This window comes from Rhineura floridana, chromosome 13 (assembly GCF_030035675.1).
Source record: "Rhineura floridana isolate rRhiFlo1 chromosome 13, rRhiFlo1.hap2, whole genome shotgun sequence".
Classification (NCBI taxonomy): Eukaryota; Metazoa; Chordata; class Lepidosauria; order Squamata; family Rhineuridae; genus Rhineura; species Rhineura floridana.
The window spans coordinates 6,991,751-7,017,283 of NC_084492.1; the positions used below are offsets into that span (position 1 = coordinate 6,991,751).

Below are 25,533 nucleotides of genomic sequence, written 5' to 3' on the forward strand. Positions count from 1 at the left end.
CAATCCTCCTCTGCACCTTCATGATTGAGAGGTGCAGGGGGGATCCACAAAGCCCTTTCCTGTGCTTCTTCCTTTCTACATCCGATGTTACAGGTTGAAAGAATCAGCAAGGGGTGGGCTTTGCCAAACTTCCCATGCTCCCCCTTTCAGTCTCCAATGCTGGGACTTTCACAAGTGGGCAGGGCATCATGTGATTGCCTGGCGGGTGGCCCCACCAACCTGTCAAAGTTGGCCCATGGGGTGGGGCCAGATAAAGATCTAGCCACCAGAGCCAAAAAGGTTCCCCACCCCCGATTTAGTTGATTAACTGATTAGATTAACTGAACAGCAAGAACTTTGGACTGCTAAACGGGTACACCCAATCAACTGGGCAGCAGATTTTTTAAAAAATGTACGGCACTCTTAACGCACGTACTTATGAAAGCTGCAAATGGCAACTGCACTATCACAAAACAGGCACTTCCCCTTTCTCTCTCTCTCACACACATACGCACAGAAGAAAATAACTCTTCCAAAATGATGGCTGCTATAACACACACAAGAATTAAAGCCAAAGAAAGGAAGCTTCTTGCTTCAGAAATATTTTCACCCAAATTATGCAGCTTTAGAGCAAACCCAATTTTTGACTCCTCGATGCAAAGCACATGCTCAATCCCTTTCCCTGTTATTTTATTCCCAAACTGAGAAAAGTTTCGCCAGCGCTGAATTTCTGGCTGTCTTGTGGATATTAAAGGCACACAGTTGTAGTCAACTAAGTCCTACTCAGAATAGATGCACTGAAATTAATGAACGCAAGTTAGTCATGTCTTCAGTGGGTCTACCCTGAGTAGGACTAGCCTTGAATACCACCCACGGGATCCAGAAAAAAAGTTGACAACCTTATTGTGTCCGTGTGTGTAATGACACTTAAATGAAAAAATCCACAGAAGTGGAAGGCATTTTTAAATTACTTCTAATGGATCCCTAGACCCCTTGCTTCAAGTTTTCAACATGTGGGGGAAAGGCAAAAAGACAGGGCGATCATGCATACAACAAATTATTTTTGTTGGCGCCAATGTGGGGAGAAAGGGCATCTATTTTCATTTATGGCGGACTTGCCCAGTTGTGGTGGCCTCTTGGGGATTAGGTGTACATTAAATGGGTGTTATTTGCCACATAATAGTTCCAAATGATCTGGGACTGTGCTTGCTGTCAGTATTCCCAGATCAGGTAGAAGATCTTAGACCGAAAGAATTGGTTATTTTTATGTTGGCTGCAGCTTATCTTATAATACCACAACACTGGAAGGATGAGCATAATTTGACATTTAAAGAATGATATAAAAAACTTATTTTTATCACTGATTCTTCTGCCTGTTGTAATAATTGTAATGTGCTGGGTTAGATGATGTCTGGTTTTTAATTGCATTTTCAATTGCATATACATACATTTATATATTGTATTCCAATTTGAATTCCATAGAATTTATTTATCAGTCATTAGATTTCTATCTAGCCCTTCTTCCCAACAGAAGCCCTGGGCTACATGATGAAATGCTGAAAGTGTAATACAATAAAAGCATTCAAAGTGTAAAACAACCACATCCAATATAAGAAACAAAAGCAATAAAATACAATTTAAAAAACCATTTAAATATTTAATGGGATGGATGCGCCACCTCCCATCTTCAACCACAAATATACGCATACACCCCACACCACCTGAATGAAGCTCATGGACCGCTGGTGGCCCTCAGACCACAGTTTGGGAACTCCTGTTCTATCAGAAAAGGCTAGGAGGGGGTTGTTTTATTTTGTCTACGACAGCAAAATGCAGGCCCCAAATCTACCAGCTCTTGAGTTCATGCAGCGAATGGGGCACCATCCCAGAGTTTCTGCTCCAGAGCAGCGTTGCTCCATTTGGGGAGGAGGGAGGGGGACGTGTGCGTTTGTGTCTTTGGAATGATCCCCAAGCACAGGCTTCACATCCCGGAGCCACAGGAATTGCAGGAGGGAAGCCAACTGCCCACAACTTGCACTAATTGTTTGCCGGCTTGCCCATTTGCAAAGAGCTTTGCCCACATGAAAGGATCCCAGGGATAGCAGCCAGACACCAAGCAGACACTGCAGGAGAGTGGGAGGAAGAGGGGGGGCAGTCTGCTCATTTTCCACTGAGCCCTCCAAAGGCTCCTACGCTCCCTCCACCAAACCCCACAACACCAGCTGTTCCTCCTTCACGGGATTTAAGAAAAGGCTTTACATTTTGACTTATTTCTGGGCCGCTGAAAACCCCCCAACACGCAGGGCCAATTAAAAAGACATGGGGGTTCTCTGCTGATGCTGAGCCATTAGAAGAGTGACCATAGCTCAGCAGCAGAGCATCTGCCTTGCATGCAGAAGGTCCCAGGGTCAATCACCATGTAGGGCTGTAAGAGACTCCTGCCTGAAAACCTGGGAGAGCCCCTGCCAGTCAGTGTCATCTGCAAAGAGCCCTGGGCCACCCATCCAACTGGAATAGCTGGTTCCAGCCAGGCACATGCTGTGCCACCCTTGCTAGGGCTGACTTAAAGTCAAACACCAACCCTGCAAGGTAGGTAGACTGCCGCCGCCACTTTAACTTGGTCCCTCACTCTGGGTCAAGGGGAACCCAAATTGCCAGAAAACGGACCTGCCGGAGATTCTACAGGTCAAGAGCCAAACTAGATTCACTGACCTGGAGCCTCAGGCCCGAGTCCTAGTCACACCACACCTTGTGGCTTCCTTGCCAAGGTGTTGATTCAGAGCCAGAATTCCCTTAGAAAATGCACCAAATTACTTTTAGGGGGGGGGAATGGCAACAGCTAGAATTTGATTAGCCAGTCAGAGGGCTTCCTGGTGACGGAATATCCCAGGGTTTTCACGCCCTAATGGACGTGCAGTTTCTCAGGCCGGTGGCCTTGAGGCACCAGCCTTGGGACTGACAACACAGGTGTTTTCACTCTGCTTCCAAGTAACACAGCTCAGCTGTGAGAACTTGCTCTTCTTTCCCAGCACTGAGCTTTGGGCCTTAATCCAGGGAAGATGTTTTCCCCACAATGCATTGCCACAGAGCCATTCTGTTTGAGCAAACCAGTCTTCTTCACGTCAACAATACTGAGCTGGATGGGAAGGGCTGTGGCTCAGTGGCAGAATATCTGCTTCGCATGCAAAAGGTCCCAAGTTCGATTCCTGGTATCTCCAGGTAGGCCTGGAAAAGACCCCTGCCTGAAATCCTGGAGATCCGCTGCCAGTTAGTATAGGTAAAACTAGAAGGTGAATGGTCTTCTCTGACTCAGTGGCTCCCATACTGTGGTCTGTGGACTAAAAGTGCTCCACGAGCTCCATTCAAGTGGTCCCCAGTGACCCCGTGAAGAACAGCAGGAGCAGCAATGGTGAACTGCCGGTGCAGTGCCTTAAAATATTCATATTGATTTTTAAATGCATTTCTATTGCTTCTTTTGTCTTATATTGCATTGTATTATTTACTATTTTATTTTATATAGTATTCCATGGAATGCAAATTGTAATACAAGAAATAAAAAGAAGCAACAAAAATACATTTAAGAATCATACCGCATCTGGCACAGCACATTAAAAATACTACAAAAGGCAGAAAAGAAATCTAAGTGGTCCATCAAGCGCCGTCAGCAATTTCCAAGTGGTCCAGGGGAGGAAACCACTGGTCTAGGTGGTGTGTTGAGCCACAGTACAGAGACATGCGTTGCATGCAGAAAGTCTCAAGTTCACGTGTCTACAGGTAAAGAAAGAATCCTGTCTGAAAACCTAGAGAGCCGCTGCGAGTCAGTGTGGGGGAGCTTGGAGACCAACGGTCTACCAAATACGACCACTTTACTTTTGGAGAAATTGGTACCGAGCTGTTCCTCTTGACAACATTTAGCCAACAAACCCATCTGCTTATTCAGGCCACCCCTTGTCAGAGATATTACCAAGTCATCTTCGTATAAGAGCATACTGACCTTCCTATTTTCTATGGCAGGTGGGCATGCATCCAAATCCCCAAGCAGTTTGACCAGATAATTAACCTAAAGGCTAAAAAGGAGAGGGGCCAGACCACCTCCCTGTTGGACACCCTTCTTAACTGGAATTCGGTCAGATAAGAGACCAGTCCCGCCAACTCTGAGTTTAGCTGTAGTATCTTCATGCAAACTTTGAAGCAGCATCAACAACCAAGGATCGATACCAAGAGCATGCAGTTTGGTCCACAAGTGGTATCTGTCAATTGAGTCAAAAGCTGATGAAAGGTCAACAAACGCTGCAAAGGTTTGGGAACCACTAGTCTAAGACGCATGCTGAACCATAGCACGGGGACATGAGTTGCATGCAGGAAGTCTCATCTTCCTGAGTCTACAGGTAAAGAAAGAATCCTGTCTGAAAACCTAGAGAGCCGTTGCGAGTCAGGGCAGGGGAGCTTGAAGACTAATGGTCTGACTTGGTGTAAGGCAACTTTCTAGGTTCCTAGATGGGTTGGGCCATCGCTCAGTGGAGGGCATCTGCTAGCATGCAGGAGGTGCCAGGTTCAGTCCCCTGCATCTCCAGTGCCAGCTGGGATCCCCGACTGGGAAGACTGAAACCCTGAGGAGCTGCTGCCAATCAGTGTAGACAGTACTGAGCTAAATGGACAGTATAGGCAGCTTTGAATGTTCCAGGAGCCACCAGTGCTGAGAGTCACACCCCAGGACAGCTTCAAGGAGGCCCCTTGGCCTGAGTCCCACTCAGAGGGAAGCAGCTACAAGAAACAGGAATAAATGTACATGTTCACTTGCTCTACGCCCAGCCGGCTAAGGAGGGAGGGGGCTCCTGTGACAGCTTTTATGGCTTCCCACAAAAGCATCCTGGATCACAGTCTACAGAGCTCTCACTCACTGAAGCGTCTTTCTCTTTCTTGCTGACATTTTGTGTCCGCCACCTTTTTCCCCAAGCAAGGCCGAAAAACAGCCCAGGCCCTTTGTCTCAAAAAGGAGGGACTCCGCCAGTTTGCCAGCTTTGGAGGCCGGGCAAGCCTTGAATTCTCCCAGAGTCTTCTGCTGCTAACCACATTTCTCAGGCCTTGGCAGGCTCCCATTTTGGCCTTCTGATTGGCAGGGAGAGGTGTATGGATTCATATCCACCTGGATCAGGTCAATCCCATCAGTGCAGGCTCCAGGTCTTGGGGATCGTTGAGCGAGATCCCCCTCTCTGAGTGGGCTTATCTCTGTCTCAGCAATACCCGTTCACAAGCTGTCCTCCTCTGACCCCAATAGCACAACAACCTCCAGGGGGAGTGCAAAGCATCCTCACTCTCATCGATCACTGCTTATATCAGGCACCCTGCAAATATTGGACCACGGGGCCCATCAGTCCCAGCCAGCACAGCCAAGGATAGGCATATCCTCGCGCTCAGGTCCTGCTTGCAGGTTTCCAATGGGCAACTGGTTGGCCACTGTGAAAACAGGACGCTGGACGAGACGGGCCATTGGCCTGATGCAGCGGGCTCCTCTTATGTTTTTATGTTCTTAGTATGCCACTGAATGAGCCGTGCTGAATGACAACAGATCTGCATCCAGAAGCACACGTGGCCTTCTGAATCATACACCGGAGTTTGAACAGCGAGCTGCTGATTATTTTTCCGCTCCGCAGAAATTGAATGGGAGAGAATCAGCCGTAAGAAAGGCTTCGGATAACTGCTTACAATAAAAGAACAACAATACTGGCAATCAAACCTAGCAGATTAACTCAGCACTCGTACCCTTCCTCCAGAGATACTCCTGGGGTATGTTGTGGGATCAAGGGGCAAATGCAGGGAGCAAGAAGAGAGGCACTCTGTGGGGGATAAGTGCAGTGCAAAAGGGAGTCTGGTTTGGCTGCTGCCCAAGCGACAGTGTGCTCAGCATAATGCTTAATCTAGCTGTGAGAACAAAGCTGCCTTCTCCTACTACGGAGGAGTCCTTTTCTGCAGCTCTCTGCCCCCAGTCTTGGCAGCCCCGTCACTTTCTCTTTATTCCAAGATGCAAGCAAGATAGTGGGGTGGAGAGGGAGGAAATTCCTGAAGACTCTTTAGCCTTTGTAATATTGAAACCGAAATGAAACCAACACACAAAGGCTGAAGCACTTGTGGAACTAGTGTGTTTTAACAGAAAGATGGTAGTGGTGGTGGAATTTTAACTAATTTATTTATTAAAACTTGTATATACCACCCTTTGTCGAAATTTCCAGGTTGGTTTATAATACTTTCCATAAAAACAATACAACAAAACCAGAAAAAATACAAAATCCACAACAGAAACATAAAAATTCTAAAAATGACATAATAAAAGCAAAAAAGATCCCTCTGCTCCGCACAGGACTCAGAAAAGCTGCAACTATTGAAGCATCTTTTTTTTTTAAGTTATCGAAGGTAGAATTGTCCAGTCCTCTCATTATATCTGGTCACCCTATTAGTGAGGCATTATGTATGCTTTACACCAGCTTGAAGCCTTCCAGATGTTTTGAACTACAAGTCCCATCAGCCCCTACCAGCACTGCCAGGCAGTATATATATACTTCAGATGTCAAAGGCCAGGGTTAAGGGGTGCATCTACAGCGTATTCAGCATGTCATCCCTTCTGATGATCTTAACACCCTAGGGGGGTTGTAAGGGATGTTGGTGAAGGCTGCCTTAAGGTACATTCTGCCAAAGGCACAGAATGGCCTAGGTATGTGGTGTGACTGTGGAATGCAGATTCCTAAGGATCTAAGGACTGTTAGGGGTGTTTCTTTTGTGTTTTTAATGGAAAGTTTCCAGTCCTCATAGTTGCCTGAAAGTTTGTGGTCAATGTCTGGTAATATCTAAGCAGCCAGAGGAATCACAGGATATGACTTAAGAGGGCTGTTTCCAATTCTGCGACTAGCAACAACGGGGGGGGGGGGGGACGGGGACCTAGCAGATTTGTTTAATTTGCATAATTTATACAGGTCACAAAAGCCAGCTTTTTATGGCACAGAATTCTGGTTACCGGCAGAGAAACTAAGACAGGACTTAGGGGTACTCTTGTTTTCATAGTTAGTGGAAGAACTTGAGTAATGCCCAATAGCCAAGGCCACCTAAGACCTGAACAAAAACAGTGCATATCTGGGAGAATGTGCCCCCAAAATGCAGGTACTTCTGCAGGTCCCTCTGTGCCTTGTCAAGGCTCTCCTCTGCGCAGCACAAAAGGTTCTGCGCAAGGAGATCCCAGCCCTGCATTCATGCCTCTTGCTTCCAAGAGCTGAAATTAACTCAAACGCTTGAAGAATTTGTAACCAGAGTGCACCGGCCAGCAGCTCTGCCAAGCTGGGAAAGTGCTCCAGGAAACCTTAATGGGAGGGTGCTAGAGAGTCTTAACTGGATAAGTAGTAGGCATGGAGGATGGTCAACCCACCGCTGTCAAGACAGCCTAATTGCTTAAACCCATCATTAAGCACCATAGCAAGCAGGGGGAAAGAGACAAGGACCTGCTCCTGGACAGGGTTCCGATGAGGATGGTCTTGCCCCCGTTAGGTGCTAGGAAGACTTGGGGAATGTGCTTTCTGGAGAAGATTATTCAGAAAGTTTCTTCCCAGCAGGCTGCAGCCATCTTCTTGACCTCCTCCAAGGCACAGGAACACCATTCTAGAAGCCCAGAGAGAATGTTGCTGCAGGGCTTGCAAACTGTTTAAAAGCAAGAGGACTGCAGTTTTGCACAGCCGCAAGATTGTCTCAAACATACTATCACAGTGACTTCTGTTGCAGCTTCCTCAGAAGTGCACACTTGTCGCTTGGGATGCAAAGCCCTCTCTTCAAGATAGAAGAGAAAAGCTGCAGGGACTATAGAGAACTTGTTTTGCCATAGAAAATCACAAGTTTCTCAGGCAATGTGCTCATAATCAAGAATAATGAATCTTATAACATTCTAAAGCAGAGTTGCATTTTACTGCTGGCAACTTTCTGGTTTTTTCAAAATCTGATTATCTTACATTATTGTTTTCCACCTCTGTGTTGTAATAAAGTAGCCTATTACTGCAAAATTCCTCCCTATTGCCATGTCAAGTTTCTCATTTATTTATTTTCTTGCAATATTTGTATAGGAGACATTATCTGGGTGGTAAACAATAAATAAATATAAAATAAACCATGTTACAAAATAAGAAATAAAAGTTAGCAGAATAAAGCCAGCCATCATATGAACTAAAATAAATAAACCCACCAGCAGCAAAATGTTAGCACAGCAGAATTAAAAGTACTACAGGGTTCTATGTATTAAAATATCTGGAAAAACATTAAAGGATCTTTACCTGGTTCCAAGATGTCAATAAAGTGGGCACCAGCCCAGTCTCTCTGGGGAGGATCTGTATAACCAGGGTGCCCCCATTGAAAAGCCCTTTCTCTAGTGGCTGCCTGCTGCACTCCTTTTGGCAGGGGCATCTGGAGAGGGGCCTCTGAAGTTGATCTTAGAGTCCAGGGTAGGGTGCTAGGTCCTCCGAAGCCTCAGAGCACGTGGCCATGACACAGACTTGCAACTGCTCATTTACATGTAGAGTTGCAAATTTAGGCAGACTTTCACAAGGGAAAGCTACTCTATAGCGAACATTTCTTGAAAAAAGTTTTTAAAGGAGGTGAGGGGACAGGAGATATAGGGCTTGATGCAGAATACCTGAGGATCAGACTGCCTGCGCTACCTTCTAACAATGTCACTGTCAGGTGTGTGATATGAAATCCTTCAGGTAACCTGCCCCCCCCAAGTCATTTAGGTTACATACCATAGAGAGCCATAAAGGCTAATACCAGCATTTTGAACCAAGCCCAGAAACGGACTGGAAGCCAGTGCAAATGAACTGAAGTGCTGGCATAATGTCAGCCTTCCCCAGCCTGGTGCCCTCCAGATGTTTTGGACTAAACGTCCCATCAGCCACAGTCAAGATTTCTAGCTGGGGCTGATGGGCAGCTGTAATCCAAAACATCTGGAGAGCAACAGGTTGGGGAAGCTGCATAATATGATTATATTGGCCAGTCCCAGTTAACGGCCTTGCTGCCTGGTTTCAGATCAGCTGACATTGCTGGGCCATTTTCAAAGGCAATCTTCCATATAAACGATATTGCAGTAATCTAGATGGGAGTCCTGCAACCGAAATGGCACATCCAGCATTTACCATATATTCATTTTTAATTTACTGTTAAAAATATCAAACCTATTATTGGAGGAAAGTGATTTTATAATATGACTTAAGAGACAGGATTGTTATATATTATAGACTTATAACTGATCTGATCTTTGACAAATGGGAAGTCAATATTTTACTCTTTATTTTTTATTTTTATTTTTATTTTTATTTTTTTTTTTTGTTTAACTATTTTTGATTTTGTTTTTTGTCTTTGAATGTTTTATGATTTCGTCTTGTATGTTTTATGAAAATTTGAATAAAAATTATTGAAAAAAAAAAAAAATATCAAACCTATTATCAGGGTAGGTGTCCTACTATTCTCCCAGGATAGAGCTCATGGCAGCATGCACAGGGATCTCAGGAAGTCTCCTTCACAGGAACAGAGTTGGGTAGCTTTAGCAAAGATGCTGCATCATGTGCCTTCAGGAAGGGCCCCAATGGGCCCTAATACTGGGGACAAACCTCACTACACAATGGGGAACAGCCACATGGTATCATGTTAAGCATGTCCCATCTCTTGTCTGGAATTGCTGGGAAGCATTAAGGTACCATGCAGGTTCGTAGCCTAGAGGTCAATTTGCAATACCACTGCCACCTCCTACAACCAGATGCTCTGGGAACAAGTGCTTTACTAATTTCTCAAAGACAAGTTGGTGCACACCAGGTGTTATGGATGACAACTCCCATCAGCCCCAGCCAGCATGACCAATGGCCATAGATGATGGGAGTTGTAGTCCAAAAAAATCTGGAAGACACCACAAAGACTGGAATGGAAATGGACTGCCTTCAAGTTGATCCCGACTTATGGCGACCCTGTGAATAGGGTTTTCATGGTAAGCGGTATTCAGAGGGGGTTTACCATTGCTGCCCTCTGTGGCTAGTCCTTCCCAGCTGGCTAGGGCCTGCTCAGCTTGCCACAGCTGCAAAAGCCAGCCCCTTCCTTGTCTGCAACTGCCAGCTGGGGGGCAACTGGTCTCCTTGGGACTATGCAGCTTGCTCACGGCTGCACAGGTGGCAGGGCACGTAACCCCTGAGCCACTCACTGTGGGGGTGATCTTTAGCTGGCCCTTGACACCCAGGAGACACAAGCGGGGATTTGAACTCACAGACTCTGGACTCCCAGCCAGGCTCTCCTCCCCACTGTGCTACCCATGCCTTATGTATGGCTCATTTGTATGGGGTTGCAATGGGTGCAAAATGCAGCAGCGAGACTGCTCACTGGGGTAGGGTATCGCCAACATGTCACCCCACTGCTGAAAGAATTGCACTGGCTGCGCATTAGCTACTGAGCCAAATTCAAGGTTCTAGTTTTGGTGTACAAAGCCCTATACAGCTTGGGACCAGGATACCTGAAAGAGCGTCTTATCCCTTATGTTCCCAGTCGATCACTGCGCTCTGCAGGTGAGGGCCTCCTGCAGATACCATCTTATCAGGAGGTCCATTCTGCACAACATAGGAAGCAGACCTTTAGTGTAGTGGCATCTACCCTTTGAAATTCCCTCCCCTTAAATATTAGTCAGTCTCCATCTCTGTTATCTTTTCAGCACCTACTGAAGACCTTCCTCATTCAACAAGCCTTTTAAGTAGAGACCTTATCCCAGTCTGCGTCTGTGTTGGAACTGCTTTTTAAATTTTAAACGTTTTTTTTAAAGATGCTTTTAAAGCTTTTTTAAAAAAGGATGTTTTTAAAGATGTTTTGTTTTAATATTTTTAAGGATGTTTTGTTGTCATATATTCTACAGTTTGTTTTTATGATGTTTTAGAGTGTTTTAGTGCTTTTATTTGCTGCCCTGGGCTCCTACAGGGAGGAAGGGCGGGATATAAATCTAATAAATAAATAAATAAATAAATATTTTATATCAGGGATGGGCAACCTGTGCCCCTCCAGTCACTGCTGTACTCCCATCAACTCTGACAATTTGCCAAGGTAGCTGGGGTTGATGGGACTTGGGAGTCCAACAGCACCTGGAGTGCCCCAGGTTCCCACCCCTATTTTAAAGGGAGGATCCCCTACACATGTAGCAAAATGCAAAGCAGCTGGAAGTTTGTAGACACAAGAACAGCAAACCACCCATCTGGTCTACAGCTCAAGAATCTACTTATTAAGGGAAAATACTCCATGACCAGGAACGCTTGTGAAAATAAAAACATGAACAGTTCAAGTGTTATCTAAGCTATACAGTGGTTCTTTTGATGTTATAATAATCTAAGGCGAACTGAACATACATTATGATTTGATGCACCCTATCGCAATTCCAATATTATCAGGAAACAGATGATGGCAACCAAAAGCTTCAGTATAGCCTCATCTGGTTACCAGGTGGAAAAGACCTTTGAAGTTATTTGAAAAGCTCAGGTCTTTTAAAAAGCTGATGATTCTTTGAAATTCATAATGTTCAGCCTATAAAGTGTAATCAAATTCTGGACTACTGCTGTTATTTAGGAACTAGAAGTGTGTTTTAAATTAACTACTTGTCTGGACCTTGGAAATTAATTGACAATCAAAATATATACAAGAAGAGTTTCTGTGCAAGAAATTAATTTAATGAGAATAATGTTTTTCCCACCTCAATAAAAGCACCCCACACTCCTGAATGTGACATGGCCACTTGGAACTTCTGGACTAATAAGATACTGCTCTTGGGAAAATCTTGCCACCCAAAGGGAGGTGTTAACACACTTGTCCTGGATCAAATGTGTCCCAGAAGGCAGAAATGGGACATGGATCTCAGACTCAAAACCCAGTTTAATAATGTACTGGAAAATGCAGGGATAGCACATGCTTGATGCAACATCATTTAACCTCCTCACAAACAAACCAGAATGAATGCTCTATAAACAGGTCATCTGAACTCAACAGAGCAATAGTCTGACTCAATATAAGGCAGCTCTCTAGGGCCCTAGGTTTGCTAATCCTGTATTAGGCAGCATCCATTGGAAACAGCAACAAAGATGGTGGGTCCCTGTTTGTGGCAGCTGCGAAAAAGGCAAATCCATGCTAGGGGTCATTAGGAAAGAGAATGCAGAGCTTGGAAAAGTTACTTTTTTGAACTACAACTCCCATCAGCCCCAGCAAGCATGGCCACTGGATTGGGCTGATGGGAGTTGTAGTTCAAAAAAGTAACTTTTCCAAGTTCTGAAATGAAAATAAAAACTAACAATATCATAAAGCAATCATACAAATCGAGACCACATTTGGAACACTGTGTACAGTTCTTGTTTTCTTACCTCAAAAAGGATATCTGTAAGAGCTGGAAAAGGTTCAGAAAAGCAACCAAAATGATTAAGGAGCTGGAGCAACTCCCTTATGAGGAAAGGTTATAACATTTGGGAGTTTTATTTTAGAGAATAGTGGGTAAGAGGAGACATGATAAGAGCATAAAATTATGCATTGTGTGAAGAAAGTGGACAGGGAAAAAGATTTCTCCGTTAATATTAGAACTCAGGGCCATTCCATGGAAGCTGAGTGTTGGAAGATTCAGGACACACAAAGAAAGCACTCCTTCATGTAGTGCATAGTTAAACTGTGGAATTTGCACTCACAAGAGGCATCAATGGCCGCAAGGCTATCAACAGCTACTAACACTGATGGCCAAGTTCTGCATCCACTGTCGGAGGCATAATGCTCCGAATACCAATTGTTAAGAATCACGAGTGGGGAGCGCTGCTGTTGTCCTCAGGTTCTCCTTGCGGACTCCCCAGGGCCAGCACCAGAGGGTGGCCAGGTTGGGCCCTGGCTGAGGGCCCTTGCGGCCCAGAAGGGCCCCTCCTTAGGGTGGGAGGTAGTGCTCCAGTTCTGTGATGCATGAAAGAATTGGCTACCAACCGAGCCCCGCCCCATACAGACCATGCAGGTTTGCGATGCCCATGCACACGCCCCACATACCTCTCCCATTGCTGTGAATGCTGTGTGTGCTGCATGCACAAACCTGTCATCAACCAAGATGGCGGCAGAAGCGTCTCTAAGGGGCTGACACCCCTACCACCATCTTGATTGATGGCGGGCATACAGACTCCCAGCACGCAGAGCCTTCTCATAAAGCAACAGAGAGGTAGGTGGGGTGTGCATGAAGGTGCCGGGGCAGGCTGGTGTCCAAGGGCCCAGTCATGCCTAGTGCCAGCCCTGAGCTTCTCACTGGGGCATCTGGTTGTCCACTGTGAGAACAAGAGGTGGGATGAGGGGGCCCTCTGGTCTGATCCAGCAGGGCTTTCCTTATTATGTTCTACAGCCTTGTGAGGAGTCCATGTGCTCTAGTGGAGAGCAAACCCTCTCCCATCTATGGCAAGGACAAGGAATCTGCACCCCTCCAGATGTTGTTGGGACACCAACTCCCATCAGCCCCAGCCAGCACAGCCAATAGTCAGGGACGATAGAAGTTGCAGTCCAACAACATCTGGAGGACCACAGGTTCTCCATCCCTGATCTAGATTCAAAGGTGATGAGGGCAGGTCTGGGGAACCTCTGGCCCTCCAGATGTTGCTGAACTACAATTCTCATCAGCCCCAGCAAGCATGGCCAATAGCCATGGATGATGGGAGTTGCAGTTTAGCAACATCTAGAGGGCCAAAGGTCCCCCACAACTGCCTAAGACCAAATGATGCCCCAGGCAATGTGCATCCTTGCAACTCCCTCCGTTTAATCAACTTTTCAAACCTTAATATTTTTATTGAATTTTGTAGCCCATTTAATGACTTTAATGCACTATTTGCACACAGACTTTGCCCCTCTCATATAAAATGATAAATTTGCAAGCAGGTAGCTCATGACAAAGCACTCCCTAAGCCCCTCAGACAATCATCTGGGAGAAAATCTGGCCCTGGGCGAAGGCTCCTGTTATAATTGTGCCAGAGAAGAAGTTCCAGGTGGTGCAATTCATTGTTGCCCTGGGTGACAAGCTACACCTCTCAAAATTCCCACTGGAACACTGGGATGTTTTTATAACAATAATGCAAAGCCCGTCTCTAGCTGGTATAGCACAGTGGGAAGGAGAGCCTGGCTGGGAGTCCAGAGTCTGTGAGTTCAGATCCCCGGTTGTGTCTCCTGGGTGTCGAGGGCCAGCTAAAGATCACCCCCACAGTGAGTGGCTCAGGGGTTACGTGCCCTGCCACCTATGCAGCCGTGGGCAAACTGCATTGCCCCAAGGAGCCCAGTTGCCCCCCAGCTGGCAGTTGCGGACAAGGAAGGGGCTGGCTTGTGCAGCTGTGGGAAGCTGAGCAGGCCCTAGCCAGCTGGGGAGGACTAGCCTCAGAGGGAGGCAATGGTCAACCCCCTCTGTATGCTGCTTACCATGAAAACCCTATTCACAGGGTAGCCATAAGTCGGGATCGACTTGAAGGCAGTCCATTTCCATTTCAATGCAAAGCCCATTACTGCCCACTATTTATTTATTTATTTATTACACTTATATATCACCTTTCCTCCGAGGAGCTCTGGGTCGCATACCTGGTTCTCCTTCCTCTTCATTTTATCCTCACAACAACCCTACGAGGTAGGTTAGATTGAGAGACCGTGACTGACCCAAGTTCACCCAGTGAGCTTCACACTTGAGTCGGGATTCAAACCCTGGTCTCCCAGGTCAGAGTCCAACATCCTAACCATTACACCACACCAGTAGTGTAGTGGCAAATTCAGAAGAGCCAGGTCCCTTCATGTTAGTCACAGCCACACCCCTCCCCCTTTTTACTTCTGGGTTAAGAATGAGATCCTTGTTAATATCTTCTCCCACAACAACAGACACTCCTAGGAGCCAATAAGCATGAAAGAGGAGAGTGTTGGCTACTGAGAAGAGTCTTCCCGGTGGCTGACTCACTCCCTTTCACTCTGATTGGCTCCAATCAGCAGGAAAAAATAAGCATGCTAGAAGACTCTTCTCAGTGTCTAACACAATCCCCTTTCATGCTGATTGGCTTGGAGGATGCTGGACACACAGGGACCCCTGCTCCCCCAAAAGTAAGGTGTCTAAAACTCCGGGAGCCCTGGGCGACTACACCCCTGAACCACACTACTCTCAACCATTTGGAGGCCGAGAGCTAGGGGAAAGGGACTCCCAGGACTTGCTTCAGCCTCTCCACTGAAGCCATCCACGAGTCGACAGATACTCATCTCCGCTTTGCACTTTCCACCCAGAAAAGAAAAAGTGCCTCTCCAGGCTGCACAACGAAGCCCGAACACTCCCTCGGACTCGCCTCCAGCCGCAGGGATGAGGATGAACAAGAGGCTGCCGCTCACCGTCACACACACCCGGCCATTCCCCTCGGCCGCCCTCCGATTGGCCGAAAGTTGCTTCTTTTGGCTACGTTCCTTCTCGGGCGCCCACCCCTCATTGGCCGGAGCCGCCCGTCCATCCGTCTATTGGCCGAGAGGAAGAACCCCCTTCGAGGGGCTCTCCCCATTGAGAAGCGCCGTCCGCCTGCCCGCCCGCCCGCCGGGAGGCATTCCATCCCTCCCACCCCCGCATATCTGGGCGAGCCCCAACAAGCCGCGGCGCTTCTCCCGTCGCTTGCCCGCTATGCGGTGCGCCCTGGGAACGCTTGCCAAGCGCGGCGGCGGCGGCTTCCCGCACTTCTGCGCCCCCGGCAGGAACCGGGCAGAGAAAGTTCAGGCGGAACTTTTCCCGGGGAGGGGGGAAAGTGACGCTCCAGCCTCTCCCCCCAATTCCGCATTTAATCCTCCCCAACCGCCCAGGAGCGCACCTGGGGAGCTTTCTGCGCCGGGGATCTGGGGAGGGCGCACAGTGCGCCTGCCTGCCTTCGCTGGGCGCCCTTCCTTATCGCCAGGCCGGAGAGGGGGCTCCGCTCTCGTCTCTCTTCTCCCCCCCCCGTAACAGACACTCTATGAGGCTCTCGGAGGAAGGCGGCCCGCGACCCAGTTTTTCCTCACCTCGGCCCCGCCGGCGGGCGGCTAGGCGGGCTTCCCTGCCTTCTGCGCTGCTGCCGCCGCTGCAGGCAAACCCGAACGGATCGGATGGCCACTGTCTAGTCGCGACTCGAGAGGGAGAACTTTGTAGTCTCCTCCCCCTCGAAGCCGAAGGGGAGGTGGGCGGCGGGGCGCTCGTCGTGGGCTGGGAAGGCTTGGCCCAGCCCAGAAGCAGGTAGAAGGCGAGCCGGGGAAGGGGCTCCACCGCGCCGACGGTCAGGCTGCCAGCAACCCGCCACTGGGATCAGAGTGTCTCGAGTCACCCCGTTTAAGTGAAGGAGGGAGGGGGCTTCGTTTGCAAACGGGCCGCTGGCAACGGATACTTTTATATTACTATTTTACTGATAGGATACTTCCAGACGGGAATTTATTGTGGGATCGGTGCTCTTTAATGCAATTTTCCCACCGCGGCCACATGTCATTGTAATTAAAATGCCAGCCTTTTTTGGGGGGGGGATTCGATAAGTTTTTTTTTAAAAGCCATGTTGCCAACTACTAATCTGCAACATCTCAACAACCTGTTTGCAATATTATGCTCCCGGCTGGGTGCAACTGTTGGATTTCCCCCAGACAGGGTAAATCTGGATTAAAGGGGGTGGGGAGGACAGAGACCTGCTAGGATTTTGATGACAACAGTGTTGTGTGGATGTTGCAAGCAACTTGCATAGATGTGGGGCATGGACCACAGTCCGTGTCTGAGGCTGTATTGGAGTGTGTAGTTTCTAGGTTCCAGACTTGGGACTTGACTGCCAAGCAGGTGTGAATGGGATCAAGACTCCAGAGCTCCTGCCACTGCCTCAGTCCCTTGAGGGCAAGCCCTGACTGAACGGAAGAGGGTTTACATCGGGACTGGGCTGCAGGGACATTTGACACATCAGAGGCTTAAATTGGGCACTGTACAATCTTTTAAATTTGTTTATATGTGACCTATTGTATTTTTATGTTTGACTGTTGTGCACCGCCCAGAGAGCTTCGGCTATGGGGCGGTATAGAAAATTTAATTTAATTTAATAATAAAAATAAAATAAAAATTAAGCACACCTACTCATTGAGTTCACACAGGGATTGCTTCCAGGTGAGTGTTGTACAGTATTGCAGCATAGTGTAGACGGGCAGTTCCACGTTTAAAGCACGTCCAACACACATTTAAATCACATGACTTCTCCCGAAGAATGCTGGGAACTGGTTTTCCCTACATAGAGCTATAAATTCTCAGCACCCTTAACAAACTACAGTGCCCATGATTATTTGGGGGAAGTTGTGTGCTTTAAAGGTGCGTTGGATGTGCTTCAAATGTATGGTGTGGATCTGCCCAAAGAGAGACCTATTTAAATTGAGTGCAGAAGGGGTCATCTTGCAATTACAGGCACAGGAAATGCAAAAACTGACTTGATGCCTTGTCTGCTATAGAAATATAATCTATTGAAGGAAGAGGAGAACTGGGGTGGTATAGCAGCTTCTGTGTCAGACTAGGACCTTGGAGGCAAATCCCCCCCTTTCAGCCATGAATCTCATTAAGTGGTCTTGGGCCAGTCATGGTCTGTCAACCCAACCTACCTTGCAGGGTTGTTATAAAGATAAAATGGAGGGGGGGAGAAGAACCATGTACTCCATGCTGAGCTTAGTTGCTCACCCATTATTATTTTTTATTAAATTTATATCCCACCTTTCCTCCAAGGAGATCAAGGTGGTATACAAACATGGTTCTCCCTCTGTCAGTGTTATCCTTACAACCACCCTGTGAGGTAGGTTAGGCTGAGAGGCAGTGACTGGCCCAAGGTCCCCCAGTGAGCTTCATGGCTGAGGGGATTTGAACCCTGGTCTCTCAGGCCCCAGTCTGACACTAACTGCTACACCACACTGGCTCTCAATGTATAAATTACAATGCATAAATGCAATAATAAACATTTATTTATGCAATACAGTATAATACATAGTGGCCACAATCCAGCCACTTTTAAGATATTTTGCTTTCAGTGGTAGATAGTTAACCGTGTGCTTAGCTTTGCTTCAGTTTCTTCTCTAGGCTTTGGAGAGGCCTTGGGTAAGACCCCCTCTATGCCCCCCCCTGACATTATCACCAGCTGCTGGTCCTCCTCCCCACTACTAGCCACAAGCAAGGCAGGCAGTGGCACCTACTTCTTCTCCCTCTCACCACCACCCTTGCCTGGGCCAGGGTGAGCAGGGGGTGAGCAAGCAAGCAGGTTTGTTTGTCTGTTTAGTTCAAGACTTATAAACCACTCTACTTTTGGAATATGCCCAAGCAGAGTTCAGAAATAGGTTGCAGTGGAGAATAGGATAGGCAGGTCCGGGGGGTCTTGGACTGTGCCCCCCACGCTGGGGTGTGTAAGTGCCTGACTATGCCAGCCCTTGATGCTGGCCCTGTTTGACTGGATTGTGCCTGTAATATACAATATAAGTTTGTTTAGATATGTATAGGAAGGGTCTAGCAGCTTGACCATGCAACACCATTCCAAGAGAGCTGTGCTTTTGTCATTAGCAAGAGAGGATTTATGGACTAAGTTTGGCAGCATTCTAGAGTGCTTGTGTTGCACTTGGAGCATTTTTTTGGAATGCTGTTATGGAAACAGACTCCTTTGCAGAACGGTGGAAAGAGCTGAATATGTTTAGCCTGGAGAAGAGGGGATTAAGAGAGAGACACGACCATGGTCTTTAAATATCTGAAGGGCAGAGAAGATGGAGCACCTTTGTTCTCTGGAGGGCAGGGCTAGAACCAAGGGGCGGAATTGGCAGCGAAGCAGATTTTGGCTAAACAATAGGAGAAATGTCCTAATACAGGTGTGGGGAACCTTTGGACCTTCTGAAGCTCCCGAACCACAGGTCCTATCAGCCCCAGCAGGCATGGCCATGATGATGGGAGTTGTAGTTCAACAACATCTGGAGGACCAGAGATTCCCCACATCTGTCCTAATGACAGCAGTGCAGACTGGCTTGGGAAGTGATGAGCGCTGTCCTTCCCTGCAAGAGTTTAAGCAGAGGCTGGATGGCAATCTGTTGGGGCTGAGAGTTGTAAGCTTCCTGCACTGAGTAAGGGGTTGAACTGGATAACCTCCAAGGTCCCTTCCATGTATTGAATTTTAGCCCCTTTTAGCACTAGTAACTACAGGGCCAGTGTGGCTTAGTTAGAGTGTTGGGCTACAAACTGGGAGACCAGGGTTCGAATCCCCACACAGCCATGGAGCTCACTGGGTGACCTTGGGCCAGTCACTGCCTCTCGGCCTCAGAGGAAAGCAATGGTAAACCTCCTCTGAATACCGCTTACCATGAAAACCCTGTTAATGGGGTCGCCATAAGTCAGAATTGACTTGAAGGCAGTATATTTACTTTTTTTTTTTTTACAACTACAGGGGTGGGGAAATCATCTGGACTAGCCACATCCTAAATATATACTCATGTTACTTTCTTCCACCCAGATAGAAACTACCTTTCCAGCTGTCTGCTTTGAAACTAATCCCAATGCCCATTGGGATTAGAAGGGCACAAGGCAGGGAGACTGACAGTAGGTGGCTGCTCCGTTAGGACAGGGGTCCCAAACTTATTTTGCCACCAGCCACCTGAAAATTGCTGACAGCCTTGGTGGACCACTTAACGATTTCTCTGCTTGCTGTAGCAATTGTAACACACTGTGCTTTTTACAGACATGCCGCAGACCATCTGAAAGGCGTTCGCGGACCACGGTTTGAGAACCCCTGCAGTAGGGCAGGGAGGCCAGCACTAGGTGGCGCCAGAGCCACGGAGTGGCAGAGCCAACTCATTCTAGTTTTGCCCCCATCCTGTTCCCTGCTGAGTTTTATAAGGGCAGCATTGAGACTGAGGAGGAGGCGGAAGGGAGGAGGCCAAACTGAGGTTGTTGAGTCACTCGCCTTAATGGATTTGCCTCCACTGGTTTGAAACGGTCGTATTTCTGCTCTAGACCAATCACCGTATAATAGAATGAGAAGGGACCAGGAGATCAAACAAGTATAATGGACGCTACACTTTTGCCCAGAGGGTATTTATTTTTCATTTTGCTATTCTACCCATTGTCTTCAGCCATACTCAGGAGAACATACCCATTGTCTACGGCCATATTCAAGGGAACATGACCATCTGATCTCAGAAGCTAAGGAGGCTCAGGCCTGGTCACTACTTGGATGGGAGGCCGCCTGGGAGTACCCGGTGCCATAGGCTTAGAGGAAGGCAATGATAAACCACCTCTGAATGCCTCTTACCATGAAAACCCTACTAATATATCCAAAAAAGATTCATAGGGTCACAATAAGTCGTAATCGACTTGAAGGCATATAACAACAACACATTCCACCCATTTCTCCAAAGAGACCCAAGGCAGCTAAGAAAAGAAGAATAAAAATGGAATAAAGCAAATGTAAGCCTCTACCCCCAGCCCCCCAAAAGCAATCAAATCGGTATGTTACATTCCAGCAGTACAAAAGCGACACAGGACTGAGGTAGCAGCAATTACATAATTAACCAAAGACTTTTGATTTATGATTAAGCTTAATGAATAAGACTGAATTTCCACCTACACTTTACCTGGGAGTAAATCCCATTGAACAAAGTGGGACAGACTGCGGAATGAGTGTGCATAGGATTGCACTGTAAAAATGCACAGTCAGAATGGGAATCTAGAGTGGCATCCCATCAAGTCAAGAGTCTAGCTGATTTGGCCAAACAAAATAATTGTAATGGATCCACCCAGTAGGGGATTTGTGGGTTGTGTAGTTCTGAAGACCATATTGAATTTTTTTTACCAATCTTGATTGATTGATTAATTGATTGCTGTAAATGAGTAGTCTTGAAGAGCTGGTCAGTGTGTTTCCTGACTGTCTAGAATCTACCCTTCAGGAGGTGACACCCACGCAGCGCTCAAAAGAAGGACAGAAAAAGAATGTAGGGCCAAATTTGCAGTCTGGATTTTAGAGAGCTGAGAATTTCTAGCTGGAATTAGCTGATGGGGGGGGGGAGACTGCACAAGTGCCCCAGGGGAACATAGGAAGCTGCCTTATACCAAGTCAAACCATTGGTCCAGTGTTGCCTACACTGACTGGCAGAGCTCTCCAGGATTTTAGGCAGGTGTCTCTCCCAGCCCTCCCTGGAGATGCTGGGATTGAACTTGGGACCTTCTGCATGCAAGACAGATGCTCTACCACTGAGCTACGGCCCTTTCCCAGTCTGTGCTATATGCTTGAGGGAAGGGTCATAGGCAGCGTAGGTCAGCAGGAAGAACACTTGCTTTGCAAGCAGAAAGTTCCACGTTCAGTCCCTGGCATCTGCAAGTAGGGCCGGGAATTATTCCTGTCTGAAACCCTGGAAAGGCATTGCCAGTCATTTTTTATTTATTTTATTTTATTTGTTGGTTGCCTTATACCCAAGCAGTTTCTAGGTGACTTGCAACAGATTTTAAAATGGACAATGTAACGCAAATTTAAAAACGTACAATATAAAAACTTAAAACCCAAGTGAAAGAAACTAACGAAGACAACACAAGGTCTTTGCCTGGCACCTAAAGATGGGTAAAGAAGGCACCAGGCAGGCCTTGGGAGAACAGTAGCCACACCACAGTCCTAGATTGCCTTGGTTTAAGGCAGTTTCCCATGTATCTATATTACAAAGATACCATAGGTCTCCAGTGAATACTCTCATCCAAAGGAAAGAAAACCTTATAACACTACCCCGGAACTTTTGCCTGTTGAGGAAATCTCTCTCTCTCTCTCTCTGTATAAACACATGCACAAATGCTCTTTTCAGTCACATCATTTCATATAGTCTTTAATGCAATTGGGCTCTTTCAAGAAGTTCTAAAAATTAAGACTTAACACGTGTATTTGATATATAATCATGGCCCTAACTGAACTCTTTTTTAAATGCGTTACAGACCTCAGCATTATACTGGGCTAAATGAATACTTTTCCTGTTTCTCTGGGATTTTAGATATGTTGCATGTTATGCATATTATGCACATCCTAATTTTTTTCTGTTTCTGTCTGCTGTACGTTTTTACCCTTGCAATGCACAGCACCGTACATGATTGTGTCAATTATATTGTAGTCCATTTATGCAGGCTGCTTTTTATACCAACCTCTGGGCTCTTCCCCACTTTTAGTGAAAAGTGCTCATAGTGAAAGAGTGTTTCAGTGGGGGGAGGCCATAGCACAGTGGCAGAGCACCTTTGCCCACAGAAGGGCCCATGCTCAATCCTTGGCATCTTCAGGTAAGGCTGGAAAAGACTGTGGTCTGACACCCTGGAATGCTGCTCCCAGTCAGCACGTAGATAATAGTGATCTGGTTGGAGTGACAATCGGACTTAGTGTAAGACAGCTACTATTAAGGCTGAGGTCCTAACTTTACTTACTTGGGAGTAAGTCCCATAGAAGTCTGTGGGACTTCTGAGTTGACATGGTTAAGATGCCACAGCAGCACCCCCTTTTCTAACCTGGTGCTGTCCAGACATTGCTGGACTACAATCCCCATCATTCTTGACCGTTGGCCATGATGGCAGGGGCTGATGGGACTTGAAGTCCAAAACAACTGCAGGGCATGAGGCTGGGGAAGGCTAGATTAGAGGGACTTTTAAAATGGCTTTTAAACTATTGCTCACCACCCAGATAACTTAGTTGTCAGATGGTATACAGATATTGTTAATAACAATTTAAAAATTATCGTATTGGACTAGGAGTGGGGAGACTTAGCCATAAAGTTTAGGCCAATTACTCCTAGCATAACCTACCTCGCAGGGTTGCTGTAAGGATAAAAGTGGTGGGAGCCATGTATGCTTTCTTGAACTCTTCGAAGGAAAAGTGGAATATCAGTTTAATAATTATGTTTGTACTAGGGGCTCCACCCCTCTTTGCTTCGCTCGCCAACCCCGCCTGCTGTCGCCAGCACTCCCTTTCCCTCCCCCTACACGTGTGTCTCCTTGTACACAAGTCACCAGTGCTCCCCCTCTCTCCTCCCATGGGTCACTAGTGCTCCGCCTCTCTTCCTTCCCCGGGTCCCCAGTACCCTCCCTCCCCCCACGTTACCAGCCGTACCCCCTCTGGGTTACCAGCCCTCCCTCCCCATGGGTCACTAGCCCTCCCCCCCTCCATGGGTCACCAGCCTGCCCTACCCACATGGGTCTCCAGATCTCCCTCAGGAACCCAACAAGCAACTGAGGGCTAGGCCCAGCCAGCATAGCCACTGCCACTGGGTGCCTTGCTTGCCTCCACCACCGCCCTCTCACTTGCTCTCTGCCAAGCGCCTCCTTCACTGTTGCCATCGGGCACCTCCTGTGCAGGCGCCTTGACCGGTGCCATGCTGCCATGCACCTCACTGCTTCACCTGATGTAGCACCACCACCTTGCCTCACCTAGCAGCGTCACGCTACTTGTGAACCCTTCTGTGCAGAAGCATTCACGGGTTGACATTCGACCTGCCCTAGATGGGGTTACACTCCCCCTAAAGGAGCAGGTACGTAGTTTGGGGGTCTTATTAGATCCGCTCCTGTCACTTGAGGCTCAGGTAGCCTCGGTGGCACGGAATGCATTCTACCAGCTTCGGCTGGTAGCCCAACTACGACCCTATCTGGACAGGGAGAATCTCGCCTCAGTTATCCATGCTATGGTAACCTCTAGATTGGACTACTGTAATGCACTCTACGTGGGGCTACCTGTGAAGACGGTTCGGAAACTTCAGCTAGTGCAAAATGCTGCGGCCAGAGTTCTCACTGGGACAAAGAAATTTGACCATATAACACCTGTCCTGGCGCAGCTGCACTGGCTACCGATATGTTTCCGGGCCAGATTCAAAGTGTTGGTTCTTACCTATAAAGCCCTAAACGGCATCGGACCGCAATACCTGGTGGAACGCCTCTCTCGCTATGTACCTACCCGTTCACTACGCTCGACGTCGAAGGCCCTTCTCCGGGTCCCAACTCATAAAGAGGCCCGGAGATCAACAACTAGATCTAGGGCCTTCTCGGTGGTGGCCCCCGAACTATGGAATGCCCTCCCAGACGAGATACGCCTGGCGCCTTCTTTGTTATCTTTTCGGCGCCAGGTAAAAACCTACCTTTTCGCCCAGGCTTTTTAAACATTTTAAATTTAATTTTAAACCTAATATGGATTTTAATTTATAAACTCATGGCAATTCTATTTCGGATTTTTATCATGTTATATTTTTCACACTTGCTCATATTTTAATTGTGATTTTATTTGTTGTACACCGCCCTGAGAGCTTTCTGCTATAGGGCGGTCTAGAAATGTAATTAAATAAATAAAATAAATAAAAAATAAATAAATAGTGTGACCCTTAGAAAAATATTATATAGTAAGATAAGCTGCTATGGGTAGTTGGAAAAACTCAAGGGCGTTTCCTCATGGGATTCATTCACAACCTATCAGAATGAATGCCCCAGAACTAGCCAGTCCTGGTTGTCTGGAAGTGACCCAAGAAAAGAAGCAGAAACATCAGAGCCGGGTATTGGCCAAAGAGGAGCAAAATAGATGGGGGAGTTTTGCCAGTGGCTTCTTTGCAGAGCTAAGTGAGTTCCATGTACCCCAGGAAAAGAGCAGCCTTTAACAAAAAAAAACCCCTTGCCATCTGCCTGTAGTGAATTATTGATGGGGCAAAGTCACACTCCTCTTTACAGGAGGAATGAAATGCAACCAACCCCCCCAAGGCAAGCAACGCACACCCTGGGCCAAAGGATAACAAGCAAATGCAGCTGCTGGCCTCTGCTAACTTAGGCTCAGTTGAGCTCATAACAATCTCTGTTGCTAACTTTGACTCACTGGATGATAGCATGCCTTGCACAGAAAAGGTAGTGGGCATACTCAGGGGCGTCACTAGGGGGATGCGGGGGGTGCAGACCGCACCAGGTGACACCATCAGAGGGGGGTGACTCTCAGCTTTAATTTAAAAAAAAAAAGTTTCTAGGTGGTCTGGTTCTCGAGATATACATAAAAACGTCAGCTGCCCCCTAGTGGCATCACGCGGGGGGGGGGGTGGAGTGCACCAGGTGACACCATCAGAGGGGGGTGAGTCTCAGCTTTAATTTAAAAAAAAACAAGTTTTTAGATGGTCCGGTTCTCAAGATATACATAAAAACGTCAGCCGCCCCCTTTAAATCTTTTTTTAAACTACTGTATAGCACTTTGTAGCTTTAACCCCACCCGTTCAGGATTACAGCCAATCAGTGAAGTGTTTGTTTGATCTGTGGCAGTGTCTAGTAAACCTCATTGCAAGGCCAGAAAATGGTGGTTTCCCCCCCTTCCCCCCCATTTATCTGAAAATCTCATAAATTGGGTAAGTATATACATTTCAGTTTTTTCCCCTCTTGTGTGTAGGAGTCAGATCCTGGGCAGTGTTTTCAAAACCTTCCCAATACTTGCTTTTGTCGGGGTAAAAGCATTGCTAATCCCATATGTCCAGAGTAAATCCCATTGAATTCAATAGGATTTACTT

The 25,533-nt window shown here is 47.1% G+C and overlaps 2 protein-coding genes across 4 annotated transcripts in view; one reads left to right on the forward strand and one right to left on the reverse strand.

Moving 5' to 3' along the window:
- CCDC102A (coiled-coil domain containing 102A) overlaps positions 1–16,263 on the reverse strand; it is a 60,370-nt gene extending 44,107 nt beyond the window's left edge. The window contains exon 1 of one of the 3 annotated variants that reach the window (XM_061594228.1): positions 16,033–16,263. The gene's annotated coding sequence lies outside the window, so the exon portion shown is untranslated. Of the gene's footprint in view, positions 1–2,691; positions 2,799–16,032 lie in introns of those variants that run through there. The other 2 variants (XM_061594229.1, XM_061594230.1) reach the window with 2 other exon arrangements.
- Positions 16,264–25,319: 9,056 nt separating this feature from the next.
- Positions 25,320–25,533, forward strand: part of ADGRG5 (adhesion G protein-coupled receptor G5) — a 46,738-nt gene continuing 46,524 nt past the window's right edge. The window contains exon 1 of the mRNA XM_061593946.1: positions 25,320–25,374. The gene's annotated coding sequence lies outside the window, so the exon portion shown is untranslated. The remainder of the gene's footprint in view (positions 25,375–25,533) is intronic.